At 40.0% G+C, this 14,166-nt stretch overlaps 1 protein-coding gene across 1 annotated transcript in view; it reads right to left on the reverse strand.

The window, feature by feature from the left end:
• Nucleotides 1-11,097: 11,097 nt before the first annotated feature.
• The window catches only part of mao (monoamine oxidase), a 40,817-nt gene continuing 37,748 nt past the window's right edge, over nucleotides 11,098-14,166 (reverse strand). Inside the window, exon 16 of the mRNA XM_046404069.1 lies at nucleotides 11,098-14,146. The gene's annotated coding sequence lies outside the window, so the exon portion shown is untranslated. The remainder of the gene's footprint in view (nucleotides 14,147-14,166) is intronic.

Raw genomic sequence — 14,166 nt, forward strand, 5'->3', positions numbered from 1 at the left:
TTTCTACAACATTATCATTGAAAGTGTGACATGTATGATATCTCCAAATTACATTTTCCACTTTTTTTTTTATTTTAGGGTGCCAATGAAAGTGGAGGTAACATTGAGTGGAGGTAACAGTGCAATCATAGGAGATTGGTTGGTAGGTTTATAACCATGAGGGAACGTTCCCTTAATGTTAGTTCTTGGTTCTTGGTTAACTAACCTTCAGAGAACCATAGGCTAACATTATATATACATTCTGTATTACTAGGGATAGCACCAAAAAATTAAATAATTTTAAAAGGCAGTTAAAGAGACCAGACCATCATTTTTCTCCAACCTAATTTTAGGAGGAAGTTTCTTAAATCAAAATTTTTCATGACGTACGCAATTTCCAACTTTTGTGTGCGTGTGCACTTTTAGTATACATTCTACTCAATGTTTTATAAGTGAGACCCCTGGTGTTTATCTGCATCCTGTCTCAACGTTTTGCCAGTGTTCTGTTTTGACACTGGGTAAGTGGCCACTTTAAAGTGAATTAGTTATTGCTTATTCTGAAACTGTAAACACTGACCATCAATTGACATGTTTTGACAGGATGTCATCAAAGAAAAAGCCAAGGATGACTACACTCTGTGTGTCATGAAGATTTGTGTCTTCCTTGATTGTGCAAGCCAGATCCACTGCAGATTTGAGTATCATCCCTCAGGGAACACAGGCTCTTGGTGACTGTAAGTCTGTGGCAAAAGCATCCCTGCTGCCTTATATATGCAATGAATCTAAGTTACCCACCAGATTTGAAGTATACATTTGAAGTGATTCTTTGTTGATCTTGATGGTCTGAAGTTGTCTCCCAAAGTCCAGGGTTCATGCAACAACGTTTAGTGTAAGTGTCTTCCTGATCCTACTATGTTTTGAATGCCTCGAAATTCAGAAGAAATATTTTGTATTGTGGTTGCTAGTGGGCGGCACTAACAAGAGGGTCCCAGGTTTGAATCCCGGTCTGGGCCCTTCTATGTGGAGTTTGCATGTTCTCCCTGTGCCTGCGTGGGTTTTCTCCGGGTTCTCCGGCTTCCTCCCACAATACCAAAAACATGCACATGAGGTTAATTGGCTACTCTAAATTGCCCCTAGGTGTGAGTGTGAGAGTGTGTGGTTGTCTGTCTTTGTGTGTTGGCCCTGCGATTGACTGGCGACCAGTCCAGGGTGTACCCTGCCTTTCGCCCGTAGTCAGCTGGGATAGGCTCCAGCTCCCCCGCGACCCTGACGGATAAGCGGTATAGAAAATGGATGGATGGATGGATGGATGTGGTTGCTAGTGAGGGAAAGTACTCAGAAGAGGATACACAGCCGTTTTGACATTAATCAGGGAAAATACATATGCTGACATGCATACGTGTTACTATTGTTACCAAATGATTTTTCCATAATTCCATAGGTCTATACACAGCTTCTAACAGATGAATGATAAGACCACCTCCTGAAGTGTTCATGATCAGTAGATTTAATGCTAAAATCACATATATATTATCAAAAATTGTGTTGCCTCTTCTTTTCACATTACATACAAACCACAGTTCACCTGGAAGTGGACCGAGGCCCACCTTTTCAAGCGGTCCCAGTTTGGTTGTTTGCTCTGTGCCATCACAAAGGCAGCAGAGTCAGTTTTAACTGAACCAAACATCTTGGTTGTGAAAGACCTCACCTTAGGGTTTTGCGTGATGCATAAAAAGGTTAGATAACACTAACTGTTTGATATTTTCTCCTGTTACACTAGGGCCTCTAAACACTGCTGAGTAACTACAGTCACAGAGGCACTGATTAGTATCAGCAGTCTTCTGATATTATTAGCTTATCTGTGATGATTTGTTGGTTTACTGGACCTGCCGGTCGTGCAATCAAGTTTAAAAAAACAAAACAGAGGAATAACTGAAGCATTCAAAAGTATCAAGAGCAGGTTGTAGCCATGGCAATCTGTTATTTAGTCAACTAATTGATGAGGGAGCCTAATGAAACATACATGAAATAAACTGCTCTGTTCCACTTACAGGAAATGCTCCCCCCCGGCCAAATGTTTAAAGCACATAGGCTAAAAATACTCTGCAATGACTAATATTTATTAAACATAAACATGAAAAAATCGCATTTTTCATCCTCATTGAGGAATTCTGGATCTATGGCTCACAGGCCTTATGCCCTCCTCCACCTCTGTGTGCACTAGGCTGAGCAGTGAAAGAACAGCATGACCCAGTCGGGCTCAACCTCAGGAGGAATCTGTCGTGCTGCAGATGCATGACAGTGCTAAGTGTAGTCCCAATCTTTTGTTCATCCTATTTGTTAACTTTGTGAAACTGACAGTGGCTCACACAGTGCTGTTGTTTGTGACATATACAATACTATCTGCCACATTGTTACATTGTACTCACATCTTGGGAACTAGCCAGTGTTTGCCTGGTAACTGGCTCTTGGCGGTGGTGGTATGCAAATTCGACAGTGAATAGCTTTGAAATTTGTGACTCCCCTCCCCAAATCTACCTTGTCTGGTGTACATTTAGTCTCAGAATTTTTGGAGAAATGCACAGACATCTCCCTGCTCAGTAGAGAAATGTGAAAACACACTAACAATGGACAGACACAAGTCAGTATGGTCCAGGCCAGGCATTTTAAGAGACACGGAGAATGAGAAAAACACATTTTGAGTGGAGGGGATCATGAAATAAATATTTAGATGTTTTAAGTTGGCTCAGAGCTGAGTTTTGGTTTGTGCAACAAGCATCTTCTTCATTTTAGATTCTCAACTCACTTGTCCAGCCTCAGGGGCTTTGATTTAAGTCAATCCATCTTGATGCTTAGAAAACTCAAGATATATATGAGCTCGGAAGTCTCAAATAGATATTTCCCATACAGTGCTTTTTTGGCAAGACCAGATCTCTCTCTGTTTTTTTTTTCTTTTTTAATATGCTGACTAAAACCTTCCAATCAAATCTGCTGGTGTATATCACAGTTAGATCGTTAGCTAGTGATGGCAAGCAAGTGACAGCATCCTGAAAGCGCTCAGTTAAGGGAATTAAATTAAATGTGAAATAAAGTTAAGACAAACAATGTTTCTGCATATGATACAGAAAAAATACAAGTGCATAATTTCACAGAATCATTTCACTGCTGAATCAGGTTAAATCAGGTTAAATGCAGTTACAGAGCTATGGACATGCACGCTTGCAGCCACACACTTTTATGTACATCTTAAACACACAACCACAAGAGACAGTTTAGCACAGATGGCATGACTGAGGTGCTGAGTGTGGTGTGGAAAAGAAAGCTGGCATGAAGGTGTAATGACAATACATATAGTGGCCAGGACAGATTTATGTAGACTTGGTTATTTAGCCACAGTCAGCTGCAGTCCTATTAAGATTAATGGCTCTGAGTAAATGGTGGGAAGCTCATGGAGCCCTCACGTAAAAAAAAAAACAAAACAAAACACATGTACAGATACGGTGGCACGGTGGTGCAGTGGTTAACACTGTCACCTCATAGCAAGAGGGTTCCAGGTTCCTGGGCCTTTCTATGTGGAGTTTGCATGTTCTCCCTGTGCCTGCGTGGGTTTCTCCGGCTTCCTCCCACAATTGCCTACTCTAAATTGCCCCTAGGTGTGAGTGTGAGAGTGTGTGGTTGTCTGTCTTTGTGTGTTGGCCCTGCGATTGACTGGCGACCAGTCCAGGGTGTACCCCGCCTCTCGCCCGAAGTCAGCTGGGATAGGCTCCAGCTCCCCCGCGACCCTGACAGATAAGCGGTATAGAAAATGGATGGATACGCGTACAGTACAAAATCCTCCCTAACAAGGTATGTAATCCAGCATGAAACCATTTTTAGCCAGATTAAAGATATTTCACACTTTCACATTTCCACACACAGCTCCCAGATTATGGACTCTGCTCCCCTCTACACCCATCAGCTGGACTCCATTACACAATTCCAAACTGCAGCCGAGGCACAACTCTTCCCCTCTTCTTGTTTCATTTTGTTATTTATTATTATTCATTTGGATGCTTTTCATATAGGAAAGGTTTGAAGCATCACATCAGCCATCCACATACTCCCATTCACTCAGACTAAACAAAATGCTTACATCATTCAGTGGCAGTACTGCCTCTTCAGGTATTGCAAATTAATGACAACAAATGTACATAATGAATTCAAATTGCCGTCCTCACATTCTGTTTTTCTTGTTGACTCTTCACCGATTTTGTTCTGAAATACATTTCCTTTAATGATGTATAATGAGCAGATGGAGCTTCCAAGTAGGGAAAAATGAAACCAGTGTGGAAGTGCCTTGCACCTGCATTATTTCTCATGGCAAGCGGGGCCAACACGTTCCCATGCCAACAATTTGTCACACCCCTGTGCATTTCATTCAGTCACACACGGTACCCTGTAGAAGTGAGCTCTCGTGCTGGATCTTCCATAAGGTGGACTAATTAAATAGCCCCCTCCACAGCTTTCCAGTGTGATTAAGCCAGGTTGCCATTTGTGGAGGCTAATTTAGAATGAGTTGTGATTAGCTCTTTTCACCCTCTAAGGCATTATGCATATAAACGGAACACATTTTAACCAGCTGGGAATATGACAGTGGCAGCTGATTCCCGTAAGTGTTGCGCTTGAGTGTTTATTCGTCTGCTTTCACTGTATCAGACCATTTGCCTACACAGACAGAAGAGGAGAGCCTTTATTGTATGGGGAAAGAAAATGAGACAGAGTGTGAGAGAAAAAGGCTGTTTTGGGTTCCAGGACTTGGCTTGTACTGCAGTCATTTCACACAAGGGATTAAGACCCAGAAAGCCTCCCTTGACTTTCCCTCCCTTCCTCTTCCCCTCCATCCCACTGCAGCCCAGGGTGGATTTACTATTTATCCCAGTTATCATCGCTTTAGAAATGTGATGGCGTGGCCTACAGGGCTAGAAAGAATGACACACTGTTCAGCCCCAACAGTGTGTCATTAAAACTCTCAGACTTGATTACTCTTCCATCCACTACTGGAGGAAGTGTTTTCTCTGTGGTTGGGCTGTTCCTGTCCAGATCCTGGATGCAGGCCTGCAGATGTCCTGCAAGGGGACAAGACGTGTCATATTTTAATTTGCCAAAACCTGTTATTTAGAGCAGGTGTTCTCAATGTTTTGACCACTAAGGGCCAGTTTGGGGAGAAACTATATGACTGAAGGCTGCATAGGAAAATGGATGGATGGATAGGAAAATTGATTGGTCTGAGTGGTTGGTCTGAAATTGGTGTTTAATATTAAATTCCCTGAGAACTAGATGTACCTGTTTGCAGATAAGGCAGAGCACTATATCTGTCCCCTGAGGTCTGGCAAAGTAAGAGTCAATCCATTTCCCCTGAAACCTCCTTTTCTTCTCAAACGTGCTGCATTTTTCTGTGGTGTCTCTTCAGTCTCACTTCCACGTTCCACTTCCTCTTTTCCATACGAAGATCTTACCTCTCGCGAACTTCACACCGACCTTCTTCAAATGAAATCCTCAGTGCTCTGTCAGCGTCACCAAAAAGCCATTCTTAGGTCAAAGCCTCCTCACTGGGAACTTTATGGAACTTCACACTAAAAATAATCAATAAACTACATTATGCTGGATATTATGAGCACAGAATTTTCTCAAGATTAAAGTAATAGTCTGACATTTTCAGAACTAGCCAATGTTTATTCCCTTTCATGCCGAGTTAGTTGAGTTCATACCACTCTCATATCGGTGTGGTAAAGATGGAGCCAGGAGACCACTGTCAGCTTATCCAACGTCAGAGAAGAGTGACAAACAGCAGTGGTAGTCCAGCTCTGTCCTAAGGTAACAAAACCTGAGTACCAGCACCTCTAAAAATAATCAATCTAATTAACATATCTAGAAAAATGTAGTGGGAAAACAACACAGTGGTTTTTTGAAAAAATGTAGTTCTGAAAATGTGAAACTATAAATACTTTTTAAAAAGTATAAACACACATGCAGAGATACTTTCTGACCTAACCAGATTATTGTGTAGATTTTCTTTGTTCACGCTTGATGCATCTCAGCAAGCATGTTTTATAGATCATAAAGGTGGATGACTTATTTTTCCACATTTGATCAAAGTGAAAGGTCTAACAAGAGCAAATGCTGTAATCTGTTGAGGATTTCACAGTAAATCTTGCAGTAGTCCCACCAGCCCAGAGCAATAAGTTCAAAAGCCTATAGCTGTGTGAGATGGAGGAGCACTGAACACTGCAGGCTCTGTGCTGGATTGAATAGCTCCATCCTGGTCCACTGGCTCGTAGAGGGCCTGCTGTTAGTAAGAAAGAGTAAGTCAGGAATGATGACTGCACTGACTGTATTAGACACATTATACTGCCTATGACACTAGAGTCACAGTCCTTCAAAAATGATGTCAATGACTCAAATATAGGCACTAAAAATGAAAAAGCATTTAACAAGACAGCCTTATAAGTTGTAACTAATGGCTTTTTAATTTTTAATGGAGCATTCTTTCAAGTTTTATAAATCCTGTCACAACTGAACTATGGACCAGAACCCAAACGCACTCTCAAAGTTTCAAAATAAAATTTTTATTCAAAAAAAGTACAAACTGAAAATCACTCTTCACAGAGGAAGAAACCTACACTAAAAAAACTCACTAGACCGAGGCTAGGCTACGAAAACAGAAAAACACTAGAGCAAAGTAACAAAACAACAAGACCTGGCAATGGCAATGGCTTGGAGATGACACTGGTTATCTGACACAAGGGACAAGATGAACTGGCACAGGACAAAGGGGGACGAGGACTATATATACACACAAGGTAAGGGCACAGGTGGAAACAATCAGGACGCAGACAGGTAATCCCAAAGGAGGGAAAACAGACAAAGGGAAAAAGCAAAGCTGATGACAATAGACACAGACAGGAAGTAGTGACAAAATAAAACAGGAAATCACAAGACACAGACACGAGACAAAAACTGATTAAATAAACTTAACATTGTTTCTTGGACATGACAAATCTGTGATGAGCAAACAACTTAAAAGCAGCCTTGGGCTGCAAAACTGTGAAAAATCCTTTTGTCTGGTGGGATAGTCTGGCCTGCAGAGGATCTGTGCCACACTCAGGTAATCTGACTGAAAATATATATTAAAAAAATTAGTTTGACATCCTGGGAGACACAATTGATGTTTTGTTGGGGGTTAGATAACAACAGAGCAGACGTTGTGCGCAGCTTAACAAACAAAAAAAAAAAAAAAAAGAAACTAAACAAAAGAATGGAAATGGGAAATGACTAGGCTGGCTTTGTCCAAAGGTAAAGGTGACCCACTTCCCTTCACTTCTGAAGGTCTCTAATTAGCATTAGCAAAGACGCTAATTAGCATGTAAATCATGTTGTCTCAACCGTACACACTACGTACATAAAAACTACTAAACTACTAACAAATGAAAAAAAAAAGTGTTAAAAAAAGGGTATTTCTCAAAATGTTATCAGGACGTGATAATTTGTAAAAGGACTGCCAATGTTTAAGCTGCATCATTACCGAAAATAAGGATAATTAGCAACTAAAAGGATATTTCAAAACATTGCTAATATGGCTACCACAGTATCAGAATTTCACGATAGGCATGGATAAACAATATCATTATCATAATTCATGATAATGATATTATTGCAATGTTTAGTTTTGTGTCCTTTTTTTAAAAGCAAATTAAAAACACTCAAAAGACAAGTGTAGGGTGAGTCTGCAACCATAATCGTATAAAATTGTATAGTTACAGGTAGGCTAATGAATAATGAAAACGCAACCAGGTGAACTGATAAACAATTAAACAACCCACAAGTCCTGACATCTGTACTGGATTATTTACACTAACCCAAGATTTACTATTGTAAATGTATATTTATAATTTACTAGATGGTTTTTACCATCTAAACCTTCTGTAAATGTTATTTTATGAGTATAATAATGTGCATTATTATTATTACTGTAAGTGGTCCTCATGGCCTATTCTCATAGTCATCTGTTTTTAAATGGCTTATATTCTTTTTAAAAATATGATTGCTGAGGAATTAGCATCTTGGTTTTAAGATCGGCAGGGAATTCTTTGCATGTTATTCCTTTATTTCTCTTCTGTCACCTCGTTATTGTCAGCTTGGTAATAAAGACGTAAAGGGCCACAAACGTCTTCTTATAAAATATTAATGTTGAGAAGGTATTTTTGTTTCCTTCCTCTATAGCTGGAGTGTGCATTTAAATAAAACATGTTAATTAATGTTATTTTGAACTATGGAAAATCTCCAGCTTTCCATCAGAAACAGTTATTTTTCGTGGTCCTTTATTTCACCACAGCATCCCGAGGAGAGATTCTTAGCAACCCCTATACCTGTGGACAAGAAGTGGAACATTTAATGGCAGATTGCAAACAATTTTGCTGTTGAAGGAACTTGTGGATGGATGGAGGTTAGGATTTGCTTAGGCCCCAAGGTCCACAATGCTGTCTTTTGAATCCAATCCACAGTGTGACAGATTGGGAGGCAAATTGACGGTGTCAGATTTCATTTCAGAGCAAGTTGCAGTGGAACCAGGAACTGTAGTCCAATAAAAAGAGGACAGTGTGTATAAAGGTGATGGGGGAGTGTGTGTGCACATGTGCTCAGTTATGCTCTTACACTTGCGTACAGATATATAGACACAGATGTCTAGATGTCTGCAGCCCATGCAGCTGCTCTTGTACTGCAGTTACACAGTGTGTGTGTGTGTGTGTGCAGACTGGAAAGCATAGGTTACCAAAGCTTGCAGCATAGTATGGGAAAGTAGGTGCAGTGACTAAGCCTGGTGTGTCAGCCTGGGATTGTACAAGCCCCTGGCTAACACAGCTCAGACAGGAGATATAAGAGCAACGTAAGTGCCTTATGTGAACCTGGAACCCAGCCCACAGGCAACATGACCAACCCTGCTCACAATTGATGTCACAGAAAGCTTTCATGAGTGTTTATGTGTGTGTATCCAATTCTTGGACCAAATATAGCAACAAAAAAATGAACAATGTGTGTTCACATGACAATATTTATTTGTGCAGCAGTCTGTACTGACTTTGCTTTGATGGTTATCACATGCCCTCTAGTGACCTGCGCGAATAACTGCAGGTAGAAATCAATTCAGATGGCACTTAAAAATCAGTCTCTTGTCGGCCTCAGCCGGGTGGTGAGGACAGCACAGGGGATTGTGGGCTGCAGTCTACCAGATCTGGACTCAGTTTACACTGCCCGAGTCCAGAAGAAGGCCAGACGCATTGCCACAGACCCCACCCACCCGGGCAACAAACTGTTTGTACCGCTTCCATCAGGAAAGCGGTACAGGAATATTAAAACAAGTACAAACAGACTCAGGGACAGCTTCTTCCCCAGAGCTGTAAAAGCAATAACCCCCCTACAGTGAAACACTCAAGTCCCATCCCCCTAGAGGACTTCACACATACACCCTCCCCCGTCTATCTGCATACACACACACAGCATACACATAGTCTGGCACAAAGTGCACTTTATCTACCTCATTTTGTATTTTGTATTTTTTATATATATATATATTTTTTTTTCTTAATTTTCTGTTGACTATTTATAAGTGTGCTTTTAAGCCGAGAATCTCCACAAAATTTTGTTATGCTTGCATAATGACAATAAAGACTCTTGAATCTTGAATCAAATAAATAACCAAAATAAAAAACATAAAAACAATAGGAGGACATCGTCTCAATACTGACACATTTATAGCATCCAGACATGATTTACATTGATTTTACAGTCCTTGAATTTAGGGGAGCTCAAAGGGGAGATTAAATTAAATAAAAGATGCTACAGAGAAGAGCAGAAGTCCTGGACTGAAGTCTCTCTCTCTCTCTCTCTCTCTCACACACTCACTCTCTCTCACACTCTCTCTCTCTCTCTTTCACACACACACACACACACACAGTTGTGTTTCCATCACTTCTGGGGACATTACATAGACTCACATTCATTTCCTGGAGGCTTAACCACCACCTAACCATAACAACAAACATGACTTGTCTAATCCTAACCCTTACCTTAACCTAACTCTAACCTCAGCCTAACCTCAGCCTAACCTTAAAGCAAGTCTTCACCCTAATATTTGATGATTTATGATAATGATTTTGCGGAGACTTGCATATAAGGCTGGAGTAAGGCTGTTTGTGTCGCAGTGTGACAGTGTAAACAGATTATTGTTCCTTTCCTCTGACACTGCTCTCTGGTAAGTTATTACATTATGTGACCACAGGTGCTAAACAAACTAATTTAGAACCTTAATTTTTCAACAATTTCTAATAGTTTTGAGAGTTCAGGTTTCTTTACCATGAGCATTAGTGGTTTTAGAGCAGTGGTTCTTAAAGTGAACTCCAGAGCTCCTTGAGGGCCTTCCAAGTGTCCCCAGTAAAAGGGGATTCATTTAACTATAATTGTATCCAATTATTTGGGTTTGGGTTTTGTGGTCTAGTTTGTGTCACTTTTTTGGGTCTTTGATGTGAAAAAGTTAAAGAACTCCTTTTTTAGTTCACAGCACCTGTCATCATCTCCCATTTAACCCTAATGTTTTTACATGTAACTGGATATCACAATATTTTGTAAGGCAAGACATAGTGATCCTGTAATTGTCTGAGCTCAGGTGTAATTGCTTTTTTTCAGTTATTCTGGATAAGCTTGCATTTGTTATCACGTGAAGTGACTGAAGCTGGATGTTTCAACCCTTTATCTGATACTTTTACTGTTCTATTGTAACTTTTCAGATTGCCACTCTCAGTCTCATTCAGTGGTGTTAAGGCATTGCACTTGGTTCAAGTTGGTGTGTGTTGTGTGAATTTGGCCTGTTGTTGCTGGGAAATTTTTGACAGGAAACATACTAAGATGATATAAGAATATAAGAGCAGGCCCAGAGTCATTTGTAATTTTAGATATGTATTTATTTTCCTCCTAAATGCAAAATGCAAAATGTCTTTTTGGATTGCTGAGAGTAATTACAGTAAAGCTTTTTACAAAAATAAAAATTATGCCGAGGCAAAAAATATACAAAGTCATACACAAGAGTGGTTTAAGATGAGTAAAAGATTTATTTCACATTTTTTTAATTTTACATATCACCAGCTTTGTTTGAGGAATTAAAGACAATTATAATTGGTCACAGGAGCAATCAAGGAGGCTCAAATGCACAGAGGGACAAGACGAATGGAGGAACAGTCAAAGGTCTCCAGAAAACATTGAAGGGTCAGATTATGAATAAGCACACATTATGTCTGCTCATGGTGTTAGTACAGTACTTTGGAAGTAGTACTTCGGACGGAGTATGCTGGATGTTTGTTCACTGAAGTCAGAAACATTAACGCTTTCAGCGGTGCGTTTAAATGTGAGCCACATCATCGTCCAACCATTAGTTCTGAAGTTGACCTGGGCGAATGCTAAACTGGTACATGTGCTGGGGTGAAAGGGTGGGTGAGGGGCTGGAGGGTCAAAGGGTTGTGCACACAGAGCGGAGTTAAGCAGCTAGAGAGACACAAGGGAACCACAACAACGGGAAAACGATGAGCGAAGTGCCAAAATCACAATACAAAACACACACACACACACACACATGGCTTCATTGGAGAGAAGTAGTTTGATCAACACAACAGTCTGAGCTTCATTATTCAGAGCTGACACTGTGTGTGTACACCCAGCTTTACCTGAGTCTATTTTGTACTAAGGTTGTTACTCAGGTAATACACGGAATGTTAGAAAATAAAAGCGTTTGGACACATTAAGAGGGACATGAAATTGTTTTGCTTCTCCCTTTAATTTGATGGTTACTGGTGACGCATTAAACCAACGACCTGGTCCATCTGACATCTCGCCTCCATTGCAGGCAGAAGAGGGGCGAAGTAAGGACAGAGAGTGTCAGAGTCACACAGGCACTTTAGAGAAATGACAAAAACACTACGACTACCATTAAGGCACAACAGATACACACAAAACACACACACGCACGCACGCATGCACACATACACACACACCAGTCTTTGGAACTAGAACAGTTTACATACCGAGCTGCACACACAGCACAACGCTCTTTAAAACAGATGCACTAACAAAACTCCTTCAGATTCAGTCGCGTGTTGATTCGTTTTCTTCACTCAACGCGGACTGCCGTTGAAGTGTTTTCAATGTGGCCAACAATTAGCAAGTTGTCAGCTGTGTCCATCGGTGGTTTCCCAGCTCTGCAGAGTATTTCTGGGAACAATCCCTCATTTAGTCATCTGTTTTTTTTTGTTTTTTTTTTCTTGACTCTTTGACAAATCAAACTTTTCTGACAAAACACAAACTACATCTTGTATGATTTAAATTCATTAGATTAGTTAAAATTGTACAAAGTAAGTATATAATACAATGAATTAACTGATAAGCGCAATAATGCAAGTCAGTTGACTCACTAACACTAACACAACAGTGAACTTCCTTCACAAAGGAAGTGCAGGTTGGCCACATCTTCCTATGGAGGATGACTCTTAAATGGCTCCTAATAATAAAACACACATCCGTTTTGTTTGTCTTTTGTTTAAACGTAGTATGTGGCTTTTGTGTTAATCTACACTATGAATGAATGATAAAAATTAGAAATATATCAAAAAAAATCTGATGATCCATGATACAGCAACAAACAGCTTGTGTTATCTGGTCTGGAGAAAATACATTCAAATGCTTCCATTACAAAAAGATAACCGTACAGAGTAGCTTAGCAGCAGAACTTTACTCCTAAGTACACGTTAATTGAAGGATAAGGCTTTTTCACATTGTCAACAAATATAATGTAAACCAACAATGAATTACCCACTCATGTACCTACTCTGTTACATAGTCTAGCTGCTATGGTTGGTTTGCAATTAAAGTAAATCTTTAAAAACGTGTTACAAATTTATAGTATGTTTTTTTTTCAGCTGTGGATCCGGTGCACTAGTGTCAGTTAAGGTTCTCAGATAGAAGGTGGACTGGAGAAATTGTAAAGCCATGTGAGGCAAATTTCGATTCTTAGATTTCTGAATAAAACTGAACTGATGTGTCCATATAAGTTGAAAATGTTTTTTGAACTTTGATTTGAACTCATCTCGAGGTATAGTGATAAAAGAGGGGAAAAGGAGAGGGAGCTGAGGGACCTTTGAGAATAAAGCTCATAAAAACAGCCATGCTGCACACGCAGTGCATATGTTAGCTAGCTACATAGCTAACATAAAAGCGCAGTTTCTTTGGCTGCTGGGGGAGAATACACACGAATTGCAAAAACACAAGTCTGCACAAATATTTGACTTTTTGTTCAGTGTGAACACACCTTAAAACAAGCAGCTTGGGGGGTATGGTAGATTAATAATATATAGTCAAACAACAACAGAGGTCAACGGCACAGAACAGTAAGCTGTGTCAGCCTTAAGTTACGCTGACAGTACTTTATAAAAATTCAATTCATTGTTGGTTTTGGTCTTTTGATGGATTTGTTGAGACGAATAAGAAATACACAGAATATCACAAGCCTTATCCTTCGAACTCCTCTGTGATTTTTGTAACGGCCAAGGGCACAACCGCATTCTGAAGCTGCTGCATCTCATCAAACAGCTACAGCTGCTCGGCTAGAGTAAATCAGCACCTAAAATCAGCACAGGTAGTTAGACACTGGACACACACACACATACACACACACACACACACACATACAAAAACTTTGTACACAACTGACAAACTCACCCACAAACGCATGCTCACCAAAGCATGTGCGCATACACACACAGAGGCAGGATGAGTAAATTAACTCAAATATAATCAGTAATGTGAATGTCATTGGCAATATATGGAATATTAATAGTGATAGATTTTTATTTTTTCCTTCTAAGTATTGATTCCATTTGTTTCCTTCATTCACTTCTTTACTCCTCTAAAACTAGCATCTCTTAACTTTCAGTGAGCCCATCACTATTTCTTGATGGTGCATTAGTGTTTTGTGTGAACTGAACATTCTGTCTTACAGCAAGGTGTTTATCGAAAACATCCTATACTATATATAGTTTACTACTTAGTAAAGTAGTGCGCTATAACAGTACAGTGTCTAATAAGATAAGCCCCCTAGAGATGCAGAGG

The sequence above is a fragment of the Scatophagus argus genome, chromosome 11, assembly GCF_020382885.2.
Source record: "Scatophagus argus isolate fScaArg1 chromosome 11, fScaArg1.pri, whole genome shotgun sequence".
Taxonomy (NCBI): Eukaryota; Metazoa; Chordata; class Actinopteri; family Scatophagidae; genus Scatophagus; species Scatophagus argus.